Here is a 15,003-nt window from a genome sequence, read left to right as displayed (position 1 = left end):
TAAAGGCGTTTAGTAGATGAAGGAAAAGCTTCACACACAAGCAAAGCAAAACAATGCCTTTGTGAATTCATTCCTCATTTCCCATGGGCAGGCAGGTGTTGGGCCAAGACAAATGCCATCATTCCAGGCGCTCCCAGCTCTGTATCCTGGCATGATGCTCTATGGTCTGGGATATCCCTGGAGTTGGCTCTGCCCCCCCAGCTCCTCGTGCACCCCCAGCCCTCGCAGGTGAGGTGAGGAGCAGAGATCTGCTCAGCAGTCACTGAAACATCCCTGTGTTATCAGCAGTTTCCAGCACAAATACAAAATGTGGCTCCACCAGCTACTGCAAAGAAAATTAACTCTGTCCCAGCCAAACCCAGGAACTGATAAGAAACCTTTGTGAGGGGATGGGGTTGAGGTTGTCAATTGTTTGCCTTTCAGATCTGTCCAAACTTCCAGGATCCCTGGAAATTTCATTTCTTTTTCTCCATTCTATCACACATTCTAATTACCCAGTACCAAACCTGCCTCAGGGAGGAGGAAAACAAAAAGAAGCAAGTGTTTGCCACAACTCTTGTTGTCTGACCTGATTTGATACGAGCTACCTTGGGCTTTGCTTTCATTCTGCCAGGAGACTTATGCCCGGTGATAAGAAATTAGGGATGCTGCTTTGCACAGTTTGGCAAGGGCTGACTTGTCCAAGAAAGGCCTCAGACAGGAAGAGAAGCACTAACTGGGATTTTGTTTGCAAAGACCTTGAATTCTTTTTCTCACCCCTGGGTTGCACCTTCTACCCAAAGGATAACTCTGCCAAATATTCTACAGTTCTGATCTGGATTTTATTGTTTCAGATGTAGCAGCAAATGTGTGTCTTGTTTCTTTGAATCTTGTTTCCTTGGTTGTGCTTTGCCTTTATCAGGGCCTCAGAACCACCATAATTCCATTCAGGTTTGGCCAGAGCTGCAGGTGATGGCTCTTGAAAATCATGTACCATCTGTACTGCTAGTTTTGCTTGCTGTTATTTGGGTGGGCTTGGGGTTTTTTGCCATGACACAGTGTCACATATAATGAAACTCTCCTTTTAAAATATTGCTGAAGTCTGTGAGTTCTTGTTGGTTTTTCTCCCTTTTTTCCTGGAAAACTGAAGAGCTGATAATTGAAACACTAAAGAGGCAACCTGGGGAAGTTTCAGCATTCAGTGTTAAGCTCTCCAAGAAAGAACAATGTTGTTATGTGAAGCAGAGCCTTGACTTGAGGCATTCTTGATGTTAAAATCATATGAAAGAATAGAGCCAGATTTGACTGAGACTGCTGGGTGCAGAAGGAGGCAGGGGGAGAGAGAGAAAAGAATGAGAAAAAGGCAATTCTTGCTAGCACAGTTTAGGAACTGCAAGTACAGAGAGACATTTGTCTGACATAAAACACCGTGGTTAGACATTGTAAATGTTCTCATATTACTTATAATTTATACAGGGAGAAAGAATGATGTGAACCTTTTCCAGCCTTTGTAGTTACTTCAGTGAAGCTTTCATGGGGAAGTTTATGCTTAATGGTAAATGGCAACAAGAGCCATAAAATTTTAGCAGGCTTTTGTCTTATTTATACGCATACTTTGTAAGTGTAGTCTGAGATAAAATGCTTTCCATGATAAATATGCTCAGAAGAAGTAATAATGGAGTTCATCACCCCATCTTCACCAGAAATGGAAAATACCCCATTTTTGTGCAGAAGTTAGATGGGCTTGGAGTAACCTGGAATAGGGGTGTCCCTGCCCATGGCGGGGTGGAATGGGTTGAGTTTTGAGGTCCCTTGAACCCAAACCATGTCTGAATCCTGCTGGTCATCACAGCAGCTGCAGGCCTGAGCAGTGGGGTCAGGCACTGGTAATTAAGAAGGAATGTTCAAAAATCTTCTTGGAGCAAGAACAAAATGAATCAAATGGAAGTGACTTGCATTATACCCTTACAGAGGACTGGAAAAGCACTTCAGTGGTTCTGTGACCTGTTTTGTGTTCCTGTGCTCCAAGGTGTCCAGATGCAGGTCAGTCCTCTCCTGGGATGGACACTGAGCCTGTGACCTTTGGCCAGGCTTGGGGATCTTATTTTTGGTATCATTTTTAGAGAAGTGTCATTCTGAGCTCTTCAGAGCAGATCTGTCTTCTGTGGGCAGATGTAAAACAGTTGTAAATATAAATTTCATGCTTAATCAATGTGAGGAGAGATCTCTAGAAGCAAGATTGACTGCTTAGATATGCATACATGACTCCAAGAAAATTCAGTGTGAAACTCAAGCCTATATATCCAGTGGCAGAATGGATCCATCCTGCTTTTTCTCCTAACCACAGGTGCTTCAGGTTGTAAAAAGTCACGTTGCCAAGGCTGCATTTAATCGCTTGCATCTGGTGGCAGCAGCAAGGCCCTGGTCTAGAGGGTGGGGGATTTTCTTTCTACTTTAGACCCTTGGAATGGAGCAGAGCTGCTGTGCACAAAGTGGAGGGTGTGCACCATCCCTCTGCCTGGAGAGAGGGATTTGGCAGGAATGCTTCACTGTGAGTATGTTCTGTCACTGAGCACTGATAACCTGCTCGTGGTGTGAAAATAGCCCTGCCTGAGGAACGTGTTCCTAAAAACAGCCACTTCCCAGCTGAAACGGAGGTGGGGTTTGTGTGCTAGGAAATCACTGCTTGGGAAAAGATCAGCTTGGAGTTGTCCTGAGGCAAACAGAGCGAGGGAAGCTGGGTGTGTGTTTGGTGGGACAGGAGCATGTGCAGCAGCAGGGCTGGAGTCGGAGCTGGGAGCGACAGAGCCGTTCAGTCTGCAGGGAGGGAAGCGAGCAGAGGGATCCTGAGGACACCAGGGCTGGCTTTGTTGACAAAAGTTGTGGAAAAAGTAGGCTGACAGATGGATCTGGTGGTGGGGGAGCCCTGGAAGGGGTGAGGTGCAAGAGGCAGCTGAGAGTCAGAGGCGGTGGTGTTCAGGGTTGGAGTGTGGAGTAAAAGTGTAAATGAGATGGTAAAAAAAACCAAAAAGAATTCCAGGGCTATTAGATGGAAAAAAGTGAAGTGCTGGAGTTGGAAAGAACTCCAAAGAAGTCAGTGCAGCATGCTCAAGTTCTCGTGAGTGTTTACCTGCAGTTATTTCACGTGGTAAATGCTGTGGTGTCTCTAGGTCATTAAAACATTCATTTGATCGCTTGAAGGTGTGAAGGCTGATACTTTTTCTTACTCTTCTCCATCCTAACCAGGATTTCATAGCACCTGAGGTCAGTGGTTTGAGGTTGGATGGTAGTTATGGTCTAAGATTTCGGTGGATTTTTTTTCATTCTGGCTTTCTGTGTCCACTTTAAATATGGTGGTTTGGGTGTGTTTGGTATTTTTTCAAGTACGGTGTTTCTCTGGACCTTTGTGCTTCCAACACCAAATAATTCAAAAGTCCTCTAAAACTGCCTTGCAAAATGTGAAGACTGAAGAGTACATTCATTAGGGTGTTCCTTTTTAAAAAAGTTAATGTACAAAAGAGGTTTTTTTACTTAACTGTTGTAAATGACTGTGTACAGGTGAGATTCCTGGAAGAAATCCTACTTGTACGAGTCTCCAAAAAAAAAGCAGTGTGGCAGTTCCTTAGTTACCTGCACTTCTTTGAACAGAAAAGACATTTAATGTTTTCATTAAGCTGGAAGCACTGCTCTAATTGCCCTCTTTGAGTGTGACTGTGCAGCTGAAGAGTGGCTATAAATGAATTTCCTTTGAACGTGCATGGATTGATGTGGGAGGTACGAACTGGAGCTGAGCCTCAGCCGGGCTAAAAGCCCTGTGTTCCACTGGAAATCACTCCTGCTGAAATGCTCGGAGAGATCCTTATTCTGCAAGTGAAAGTCAGCCCTGCCCGTGGTGGTGGAGCTGCAGCAGAGCCCGGGGCTGGTGATTTTGTGCTGGAGCTGCTGTTCTGGGCTCTATTAGTGAGTTTGACTGTGCATTTGCAGAGGTTTGTGTTCATTTGTACTGGAGCGCAGCCCTACGCGAAGCCAAATGTGTTTGTTTAATGCAAGACACTGCTACTACAGCAAAACAGTCTGTCTGACAGCCTTCTCAGGAAATTCCTTACAGCTCTTTATTTGGGATGCAGAGCTGTCTGCCAGGCTTCCAGCAGCCCTGCAATAGCTGCTTGAAACTCTGGCAAAAAGGGCACGCACTGGGTTAATTTGTCCAGCAGCTCCCTCCTTCCAGAACATTGTTTTAGTAGTTGCTGGGCAACACTCTTTTTTTGGCAAGATGTTCAAGGAATGAACCCATATCTTAGACTTAAAATACCCTCATGGCGAAGCAGAAGAGGAGTAGTTCAAATTCTGTTTGTTCTTTTGATCCTAATCCATACTGTGCTCCTGTGGCTGGTGCCTCTGCAGGTGTGGGGGGCCAGCCCTGGGGGGCTCAGCTTGGAGCTGCAGCTTCATCTGCAATAGGAGGAACTCCCCAGTCAGCTTCAGTTTATAAATAGATGGGTATAAAAACTGTATTTAGTATGAATTATGGAATGGCTTGGCTTGGGAGGGACCTTAAAGCCCACCCAGTGCCACCCCTGCCATGGGCAGGGACACCTCCCACTGTCCCAGGCTGCTCCAAGCCCCAGTGTCCAGCCTGGCCTTGGGCACTGCCAGGGATCCAGGGGCAGCCCCAGCTGCTCTGGGCACCCTGTGCCAGGGCCTGCCCACCCTCCCAGGGAACAATTCCTTCCCAATATCCTGTCACAGTTTTGATGGATGTTCCTGAGTTATCCCTGTGCTCAGCATTGATGAAGTCAATGTGCTTCTCCCCAGCAGAAATGTTTTATGTTTTGCCCTTCAGAGCTTTGCTGTCGCTGATTTGAAGCCTCCCCACCCCTGCTCTGTGTTACATGAAGGAAACTCCGTATGAAGGAAAAATATGAAGGAAATCTGTGATTCATGCAGGTCTGATGGAGACTCTGGAATTCTGTTGCACATGTACACATTATTTACCCTTATTTAGCCAGGCCACGCTTGTTTATAGTTTGGCATCAGGGCTGAGATTAAGGGATTCTTTCAGTGGAAGGGTCACATGCATAATTTCCCCAAACACTTCTGAAAATTAAAAAACAAGCTAAAACAAATAACCAGGTCCCTCTGCCTGTTGGTTTTGGAAGAGGATGAGCAGCATATAGAGTGCCCTTTGTAGGCTGTGGGGTGGCTCAGTGCTGTGTTCATCATGAATTTTTGGTGGGATCATCCTGAGGTTCCTGTGTTCAGCTTCTAGTAAGTGGGCAGCCTTGGATCCTGGTGCTCTCCACGCACACTTTTCCTGATCTGCTGTGGTGAAAGTGATGATACCAGCTTTTTAAACTTTGATGGGAAATAGCCTGAATTGTTTGACTCTCTCAGCTGAGTTGGAGTGGGTGTTTTGCAGAGGATTGAGCTGGAGTGGTGGTGAAGAGGCTGAGGTAGACCTGAGCTGCACAGCCAAGTTTGGGCTTCTTTTCATTTTGAACATGGAGTTTCTAATGCTGCTGAAATGCTTGGATTAATTATTAAGGTGCCTGGATTCCTTTAAGGAATATTTAAACTAGAGTCTAAATATGGCTTCTTTTTCCCCCTCTGATATTAGCAGTTCAAATAGCAGGATTTGTTTTCATGCAGGAAGCAGAACTTTGGGGAGTGCCTGAGTGCTAAGGCCAAAGCCTTACAGAGACATCCATCTCTTGCAATAGAAACTCCTTTCCAGTTCTGAGATGTCCAAGTCAGATTAAAATGCCCGTGCTGAATACCAGAAGTAGAAAGTGAAGCATAATAGTAAATACCCACTTACCAACTTCTCTGTTCTGCAGCCAAACATTATAAAAAGAAACAATGATGCCTCTTACCCCATTTTCAAAAAGAGTAAAAATCAAAATAAGAAGTGTAAAATAAAAAAAAAACTTTTAGGTTGTTCGATGGAAGAGAAAAATGATAAAAATAGAGTCTGTTGTTGTTGTGCCTATAATTTTTTTTTATTCAAAATTGAAGCATTGAGCATTTTGAGTAAAAAAAAAAATCTTTCAATCTTGCTGAATTAGGATATAGTTAAATCTAAAATACATTATGCTGCCTTGAGGAGGAATCTTTCAGTATTTATAGAGCTGCACTAGAAAACTGCCAACTGCTTGTACACATTTGAATTTGCTGCCCTTTATAAGATGAAGAAATCCTGAATCCTGTCTCTGAATTGTGAAACTTTAGCCCACTGCAGCCTACGTGCAAGCAGATGTTGGGGACAATTGTCACTGCAGCATTTAGGTATTTTAAAAAAGCTGGGAAGTTGGAGGTGTTGCTTTTTCATGCAGACAAGTTTGCTTTATATCTGCTAAGGCTTGGGATACCCTGCTCAGGGTGGATGCAGGAATCAAAGGGAAGGTTGGTTGGGCTTTTTATCACGGAGAGTGAATTGGAAAGTTGTTTTTATTTCATTTCCCACATCTCTTTCAGTGGTTCCTTACTGGCATGTGAAGCCAGACAAGTTTGTGGTGCAGTCAGTAAATACTTGTGATGGAGTACCAGGATATCCCAAAGACATCCTGACTCTGTGGTGCTTTGTTGCCCAGAGCAGCTGTGGCTGCCCCAGGATCCCTGGCAGTGCCCAAGGCCAGGCTGGACATTGGGGCTTGGAGCAGCCTGGGACAGTGGAAGTTGTTCCTGCCCATGGCAGGGTGGGAATAAGATGAGCTTTAAGGTCCCTTCCAACCCAAACCCTTCAGGGATTCTGTGTTGATGTGCTTAGCAGAGATAATGAGTAAATGACTGGCCAAATAATTACTGCTTTAATCAAGGTGGTTTTGGATACTTTTTTTCCTGCATCCTACTGGTGGCATGCCAAGATCACTGGGAAGGGTCTGTGTGGCACAGATCAAGAGTGTCTGTCCAAGTCAGTTGTGGGCAGGAGGAGCTGGCTCTGTGAGGCACAGGCTGCAGAGATTTGCTGGGCTGTGTTTCCCTGCTGCTCTGTGCCCGGAGTCCTGTGGCCAAACATCTGCCTGCCAACTCCTGGGTTTCAAGTGCTTTCATCTGGGATGTTTTGCATGGAAATGAAGGCAGAGCAAAGCCCCTTTGAAACAGAAAGTGCTATTAATATGCATAACTGGAACACTGTGTGAAACTCAATCTGTTGGTTCAGGTACAGCAGAGGAAGGAGGGGGGGATTTATTTGAATGCCTGGTGAGAAGTTTGGTCTGTGCACTTGGTCCATCAGCAAATGTGGGTGGCAGCTCAGTCCTGATGAGTTCTGAGTGGGACAAGGGGGGTTGACTGTGCCCTAAAATTGAAGAAATAAGCAAAATGCTGTTTTGAACATGCATTCTTTCTCAACTCTTGCAGGTCTGAGCCTTTTCCCCTGTGGAAAGCTCTCAGGGTATTTCAGGTAGGATCGAGGAAGGGATTGCCAAAAAGCAGTGCTGAGCTATTAAGTAGAGCAGCTCTGTTAATAAACCTGGTCCCAACCTTGTAGACAAAAGAATACTGTGGCTTTGTTGCCATAGTTTCAGTGCAAAATCTGACCTTAGCTACAATAACATTCGGTTAGAAAGAACTAGCTAATCAGTTTTCTAAAATTAGTGTGTTCCCCAGTACATAAGCCAGTATGAACAGGATATTTAATGAAATATTATACTTAGTCACAAGAGCCCAAGGGAGTGAAATGCCTTGATGAATTGTGGGGGCGGGGTGACATTGGTGCCTATCTTTTAATATAACAAAGTTATTGAAATTGGTGGCTTGCTTAATACTTAGAGTAGTCAACTGTTGTGCTCCTCTCTGCTCCCCATCTCTTTTGCTCTGTTCCTTTTGAAAGGCTCTCAGAGTATGTTCTGTGAGCTGGGAAGATTGAGGTGCTGGGGCGTCTCATCGATCCCAATTACTTCCAGAGGACCTTCAGGTAAACTGCAGAGTGGGTGTTGTGCTTTCTGCCAGCACAGCCCGAGTGCTCTGCAGGGGAAGGAGTCTCACTCGTTTAGAAGGATGCAGACAGATGGATAATGTCATGAATTGTGTGGAAAAACCCTGTGTATGAGAGCAGAAGTCTCCCAGGTACTGGGAACATCTTGAGCTGTACACTCACTGTCTAAAGTGCTGAGAGACTTAAGGGAGAGCCTCAGGTAAGGTCTGGGGTGTAAAATCCTGCTGGCAGTCCAGAACTCCTCACTGAGAGTGTATTTATTGTGCCCACGCTCACTGATGCTGGCCCTGGGGTGAGATTTTATCCAACTGTGGTAACCTAGAGCCAAAGAGTTGTTTTTTTGCAATACAGGAGCTGTGATGAATTATTGTTTTCTTATGTGCAAGTTGGTTATTTGGGTATAAATACAAAAAATACAAAACAGGCAGGTCTGGGGTGGGAGGCTGGGTGAGCTGGTCTGTTCTCCACTGCTGTTGGAATTGGAGTTCTTTGGAGCTATGTTCACCTACTGTTGGGGGTTTGAGACACCCAAAGACATGGGAAAAGGTCTTTTAGACAAGGATCATCTAAATGATGCTTCCCAATTTGATGGGAGCAGAGTGAGTTACCAGTGCATCATCACCTCTTGTGGCAGGGCTTTGCAGTTGAGGTTAAAAGTGCTTATATTCAGTCAAAAGCAGCTGTAGTTCACTTAAAGACGTTCCCAGGACTTAGCTGTGGGCTGTGCTGGATGTGTGGAAGCACAGACATTCGGTGCCAAACGCACTCAGGTTTGGTTCAGAAAAGCATTTTCAGCTTGGAAATGCTGACACTTGCAGGGCTGAGCTTCAGGCACAGCCTCTTGGCTCTGCTTGGCTTGATGGTTCCTGATGAGCCCACAGTCAGGGAAGGTGTGATCTATGCTCCTGGATCATCCAATTCACATTTAGATTTGCATCTTGATGCTTCAGGAGTTTTGGTTTTAGGTCTGCCTTCCCCAGTAAGCTTTAGGGAACCATACCTGGCCTCTTAAGCTTTTTCCCCTTGATGTTTCTCTGTGGCCAGGTTTGATTTCCTCTCATCCCTTGACTTGCTGTGGTTATGAGGTGTTTGGTTGTTCAGAGGGAGCAGATGAATGCACTGTGACACCCCTGGGGAGCTCATCTGTGTCAAACTCTTCAGAGAGTCTCTTTGGTATCATCTCCCTTCTCTTGCTTTTAGGGCACAGTGAAGTTTTGTGCTGCTTGCAGTAGCAGTAAATTACGCTAAAAACTTACTTTAATTAAAAGATAAGGCTTTATATTTTGAAATGAGTTACAATTCAAAAATACATTAATTTATTTACTTTAGAAGACAAGAGATAAATATGTTAAGTCCCCATATCAAGGAGGCCTTACAGGTGCTGTGTCCAAGTGCCACATGGAAGTCATTAGTCCAAGAGGAACCCAACGCAGAAGTTAAATAATTTCACTTCTGATTTTTCTGGGCAGCCTGTTCTTCACTGAGCAAGAGTCCTGACTGCAGTGGTGGTGTCTCAGGGAAGTAAAGCTGCGAGTACTTGTGTTTGAGAGCAGTCAGGAGGAAAGTGCTGAGGCTGCCAGCATAGCCAGCCATAAAAATGTGCTGCGAGGGAAGCCAGACCTTGCCAGGTGTCTTCAGCAAACAGCCTGTGCCACTCACGTCTTCCTCCCTTCCCACACTGCTGGAGATGGAATCTTCTGCCCTTCTCCTTGCAGGATCTGGATTCATCCTTCAGGATGAAGTGTAGTACTTAATGTGTCAACACCTGAGTGTGATTCCTGTCCCTCAGTTCCTGCCGCAGTTCTAGCACCTCCAGCTGCATTCTTCACATTGCTGGGTGGAGATCAAGGTGCCAGTGCTGATCTGTCAAGCTCCTGGTGATTTGGGGCCTGAGTGTATAAAAACCCCCAGTCTTTCCTGCCTGACTTGAAAGTTTGTCATCCAAACTCCAGGAAACGAGCTGTTGGTGAAGGTTCTTGTCTCTGAAAACTGCTTTGCATTTTTTTGCCATCCAGAGAGGAGTTCACTGCTGTGAGGTCAGTCTTGAAAAGCACCTTACTGGATCTTTAGGAATAAACTGTTTGTTTCCTTGCTTGGCAGCTGGCTGGCTGAGGGGTAGGGAGTAGCAAAAATCCTGGATTAGCTTTGGTGGCCCCTGACAAATGTGTAAAAGAAGCCTTATGTCTCATGTGAGTGTGGAAACACCAGAATAGCCACTATAGATTGACACTGAGCGCAGTGCTCCTTGAAAATTTTATTCTAATGAACAACTATTCAGTCAGAGAGGGACTTACGTGTTAGGGTTAACACTTCTTCATTTCTGATTTGAGAAAACAGTCAGCACTGAGCCCTCAGTGTTGGCAATTATCATCTGTTTTGATTATGTAATGTACAGAAGTTCAACGAAAACATAACTCCTTGTGTTGTGGTTGAAGAGCCTTTCTGTAGCTCTCAGTGAGATGTTCAGAGTAAGAAATCTCCTGCAAGCTCTACAGACAGCAGAGAAACCATGACAGTGCTGAAAACACTGCTACAGGATCCTCCCCTGCCTGAACCAGAACAAATGATGCCTGAGCTGGGTTTTGTTGAGGATACAGAGCTGTGCTATGCAGAAGCAATCTGGTAGCACTTAGACCTTGCGTTTAGTGAATGTCAACCCTTTTATTTGTCGAGGTTAAAAATTATACAAGGAAAAAATAAACACAGAACTTGCAGGCATGAGGAAGTGAGGGAGCTGGATGAGGGAGCAGCCATCCTGAAAAGGAAAAAATCTGAGCTAGAGCTACAAAAATGCTTTCCCTCCCCTTTGGAGCAGCACGTGATCTCCAGCCAGCACCAGTTGGCTTTGACCAGCCCTGGGGGCAGAGGTTTGGGCTGGTGGTGGCCCAGCACTCTCTGGGACCCAGTCCAAAGGGGCTGGTTTGGGTTGGGGATTCCAGTCCACAGCTGCTCCTGCTGCCATAAAGCTGCGTTTTATTGTCAGAGAAAGAGGAATAAATCTCAGCATTATTAGAATGTAACCAGCACCAGTGTGGAAAGAGGAAGAGTTCAGTCCCCTCTGCAGGGGGGGAACAGGACCAGAGAGGGCTGAGCTGGGTGTTGACATTGGTGTTTTCCCAAACTCCTCCCCAAAGCAGGAATTGCGGTGCTGATCTGGCAGACGCTCCAGACTCAAAGCTTTGATTTACCAGCACCAAAGTCCCCAAAGAAAGCACCAAGTGATGGATCTGTGATGTTGCCTGGTCACAAACAGCTTCAGCACAGAGCCTTTCTCAACCACAGCATTTTCTTGTTCCTTTAACTGGATTTTTATGGCAAATGCATCCAGGTGCCTTTGACTCCTTGCTCATGTCTTAACATCAGTACTGAGCGAAGAGGCTTTTTGGAGCAGACACTTTCGTGCAACTTCACTGAGGGTTGTGTTGACTTACTTCGTTCTGTCCTTCAAAAGTGCATTTTCCTTATTGATTAAAAAGCAAATAATGTGTCCCATACTCAGGTGATTGCTACAAAAACTGATCAGAACTTGAGGTCCTGTAAGAGTGACTTGATCACCACATTTTCCTGGGAAATTACAATTGTGTCTTTGCTATAGGAGCATTTGGCAGTGTTATGGGATGGTGGCTCTGTGCCCTGCATGTGCTCTGTAGGGAGAATAATCTTTCCCTGCTGCAAAGTGCATCCTCTCTAAATAGGAATGGCAGCACCCTGAGCTCGTGCCTTGGGGATTGGAGGTAAATCTGAAGGCAATATAGATTTTACAAATAACGTTCTGGGTTGGCATTGACAAGCTTTAAAATAAGTAAAGAATTTCTATCCTCCCACTCCCTGTCAGGCAGATGGCCTTGGTCATGAAGAATGACAATGAGGAGAAGATCCTTCAAATATGATTTGTAAGGTTTAATCCCAAATATAATTTTTTCCATATGCAGCCTGTCATGTGCTGAAAGTTTTTGTGTTCTGTGAAGATTTGGGAAACTTGACAGATGATAATTCTGCGTTGGGATCGGAATTTGCCTGCAGAGAACTCTGGGCTGTAACAGCTTATTTGTATTGCAGTCTCCTTACAGGTTCATGTATATATTTCTGTATGTAAGTATATACAAATAAACATTGTAGGAAAAAGGAGTACAGTATCTAGAGATGATCTTACATTTATGTTTAATTGTAGTAGCTTATGCTATGAACATCCACCAGTATTCCACAGCAGCTCTTTTTAATCTTAGTATTACGGTTGACATTTAATTTGTAGTCATTATCTGATGCAAAACTAACTGAGAGGATGTGTTTTCATGTTTATTTTTTTAGTATTTAGGTGCAGTTACCTTGAAAGATCAGAAGGCATCACCACAGCTGCTCGCTGTTCCCAGTCCTCAGCGCTGAGCAATACTGGGAGGACCTTGAAGGCAAAGGAGTAGCAGGGAGAGCTGTAAAGGGAAGGAATGTAATTAGTTCTTTGCTTCTGTGGAGTGTTTGATTGAGGGGAAACCTTGCAGCTGCACTGAGGCTGAACTGCTTAAGGGTGTGTTTCCAGAGGGGTGTCACAATTCCCTGTGCTGCCTCTGCACCCTGAGCCAGCACCCACTAAATGGGGAGAGGGCATCGTGTAAGGATGGGAGGAAAAACCTTAGCAAGGTTTTGAGGAGATGTGGAGTCCGCGTGGGGTTCTTATTGTTCCCACTGATGAGTAAAACAATGTTCAGAATTGAACAGGAGAAAATACTCTGTTCTTGCAGCTTCTCCATGAATCCCTTACTGAGAAAGAATACGAAAATATCCAAGCTTTTAATTTGCTGTAATTCAGCAGAAAAAAGAAGCACGACCCAAAACCTCAGTGAAAAAGTAAAGTTCTTGAGAGGAAAGAAAAAAATCAGAAAAATTGGTTCTTGTTTCCAGACACTTTCCAGGGACAGGGGATTTTTATGTGCAGAAATTCCTTTCTTTCAGCTTTCAGTGTTATTTCCATACCTGATGGCTGCATACATTTGTGCTGTACTGAGGATCTTTGTGATCCTTCACTGAGGTTTGCTCCTGCCTAAAACCAGTAAGGGATTGAGGGGAACTGTCTGCATCTCACTCTGAATTAATTCCATCTTGCTGTACCTTGTGTTCCCTCTAGGTATTTCCAATGTTTACATTTTCTGTTCTTTCTTGTACCTTTTCTGTGCAGAAACTACTGGATTTGCCTGTCTGCCCTGGGTTTTTAGAAGTCTGGTGAGCCTGGTCCTTGCTCTGATGTTTAATGCAGGATTGAAGTTAAACATTGTGTTGGGAGCTAGATATCAAAGTAGTCAAAAACCAGAAATAAAAGGGAAAAAAGTGTGAAGTAAAGAAGCTGCAGCCTCAGACTGAAGAACTGGGGAACTTTAAAAGAAAAACTTTAATCTGTCAGAGATTTTGAAGTGTTTGTCACTTAATGTTCCTTCCTTCAAGTCCTGGTTGGAGGCTCATTTCAGAAAACCACAATGACTCAGCTACTTTGAATATCTGTTCCGTGGCGCGTGTTGGAAGCTCCCAGAGTTTCTCCCGCCTCCAAATGTGGTTTTTATTGGTGGATAATTCACTGGCAGTATCTTGTGCGCTGTGCTAATTTAAACCATGCTTCCAATATTTAGATTTTTAAAGTGTAAAGGCATAGTGCCCTGATATTCTAAGTAGAAAGGGGAACATTTGTTTATAAATATTTATTATTTTGCAAGTGTAAAGGTAAGCTTATCTAGATTTTTGTTCCAGATAAATGCTGAGTTCCTCTGTACAACACTAAAAGTTCTTGAGGGTGAGATTTGCCTAGTGCTGTGTTTTATGTCCTCACGCTCTTTGGGAATGGTATGGGGTGAGTTGGTTCATGGCAGAGCTTTTGCTGAATCAGTCAGGTGACCTACTGAGAGTTCCTGAATGTGTCACAAGGAATTTTTGAGCAAATCCTGTGTGAATACACGCAAACCAGTTTTGTTTTGTGAAGGAACCACGTGGCTGTGGTCGGGCTGCAATAACCTTTTTATCCCAGTTTAACACTCAGAAGCCTGAGGATGGTAGGAATAGGTGATAGGGACTGGATATTTGTGACGATGGGGAAAGGAAGGTGTCCAGTGGAACAGCCTTTCCTGAGACGTGGATCCACAGGAATTTTCACCATCTGAGATGGAGCTCTGGCAGGCAGCGTCCCATGAGGGTTTGCTGTGCTGGGTGCCACCACCATCTGCCAGGATGGGCTTTTGGGATTCCCACGGAGCCAGTCCAACCTCTGGGCTGGAATTTCTACAGTGGCTGAGTGGCTGAGGCGCTGCCCTTGCTCTGCAGCGATTCCTGGTGCTGGCACTGTGCGAGGGCTGAGCGCGCAGGAATAATCCGTGCTCCTCGCTCCGCGTTTCCCCGGTGTGCATGGAAGTGTTGCCATGGAGGAGAGCGTGGGGTGGGAGTAGGCAGGAACCAGCTGCCTGAGGGCCGCGCTGGGAGCAGTGGGGGAGGATCCTCCGGCAAGGCTGCTCTTGCAGGCAATCCTGGGAACTTCTGCTGTCCAGAGCTGCGTGCGTTCCTTGGGGAGACAGATGGTTTGAGGCGAAGGGTGGAGCTTTTATGTGAGCAAAGTGGCTTTCCCTGCACTGCTTGGGAGGGAGGAGGTGAAGACCTCATGGGCATGGTGGCCTTCATGGGCCTTTGGGTTTAGTTGAGTTCCTTGTCCATCCTGTGTGCATTTCTGCACTGTCTGAACCAGTTTAAAAAAGACTGGCTGTGGCACTCGGTGCTGTGGTTTAGTTGATGAGGAGGTGTTAGGGCACAGGTTGGACTTGATGATCTCAAAGGTCTTTTCCAACATAGTTCATTCTGTGATTCTGCCCCTTCAAGGGTGTGCAGAACAACTGTGTTACTTCTTTGGAAGTCCTCTGCAAATTTTTAATCTAGCAAAAGGGTGTTCTGATGGTGAACTGACGGATCCATCTGCTCCATCACAGTGGGTTTATCAACAGTTTCACTTTAAACATTTTTAGTGAAAAAGTTGATTTGTGTCTGTAACTGGCATATGGCTTAAGGCTTGTACTCAGCAGCTGTTTGGGTGTATTTATTAGTAAAAGTACCACGCAGGGATG

The 15,003-nt window shown here is 45.1% G+C and overlaps 1 protein-coding gene across 11 annotated transcripts in view; it reads left to right on the top strand.

Moving 5' to 3' along the window:
* The window catches only part of ITPR1 (inositol 1,4,5-trisphosphate receptor type 1), a 160,363-nt gene that overhangs the window by 18,694 nt on the left and 126,666 nt on the right, over positions 1-15,003 (top strand). The window lies entirely within an intron of this gene.

The sequence above is a fragment of the Corvus kubaryi genome, unplaced genomic scaffold, assembly GCF_017639235.1.
Source record: "Corvus kubaryi isolate FWS band 111438036 unplaced genomic scaffold, C.kubaryi_AGA036_p1.0 136, whole genome shotgun sequence".
In the NCBI taxonomy this organism is placed as follows: Eukaryota; Metazoa; Chordata; class Aves; order Passeriformes; family Corvidae; genus Corvus; species Corvus kubaryi.
The sequence above is the reverse complement of the archived record's forward strand: the minus strand, read 5'-3'. Positions and strand labels throughout refer to the sequence as shown.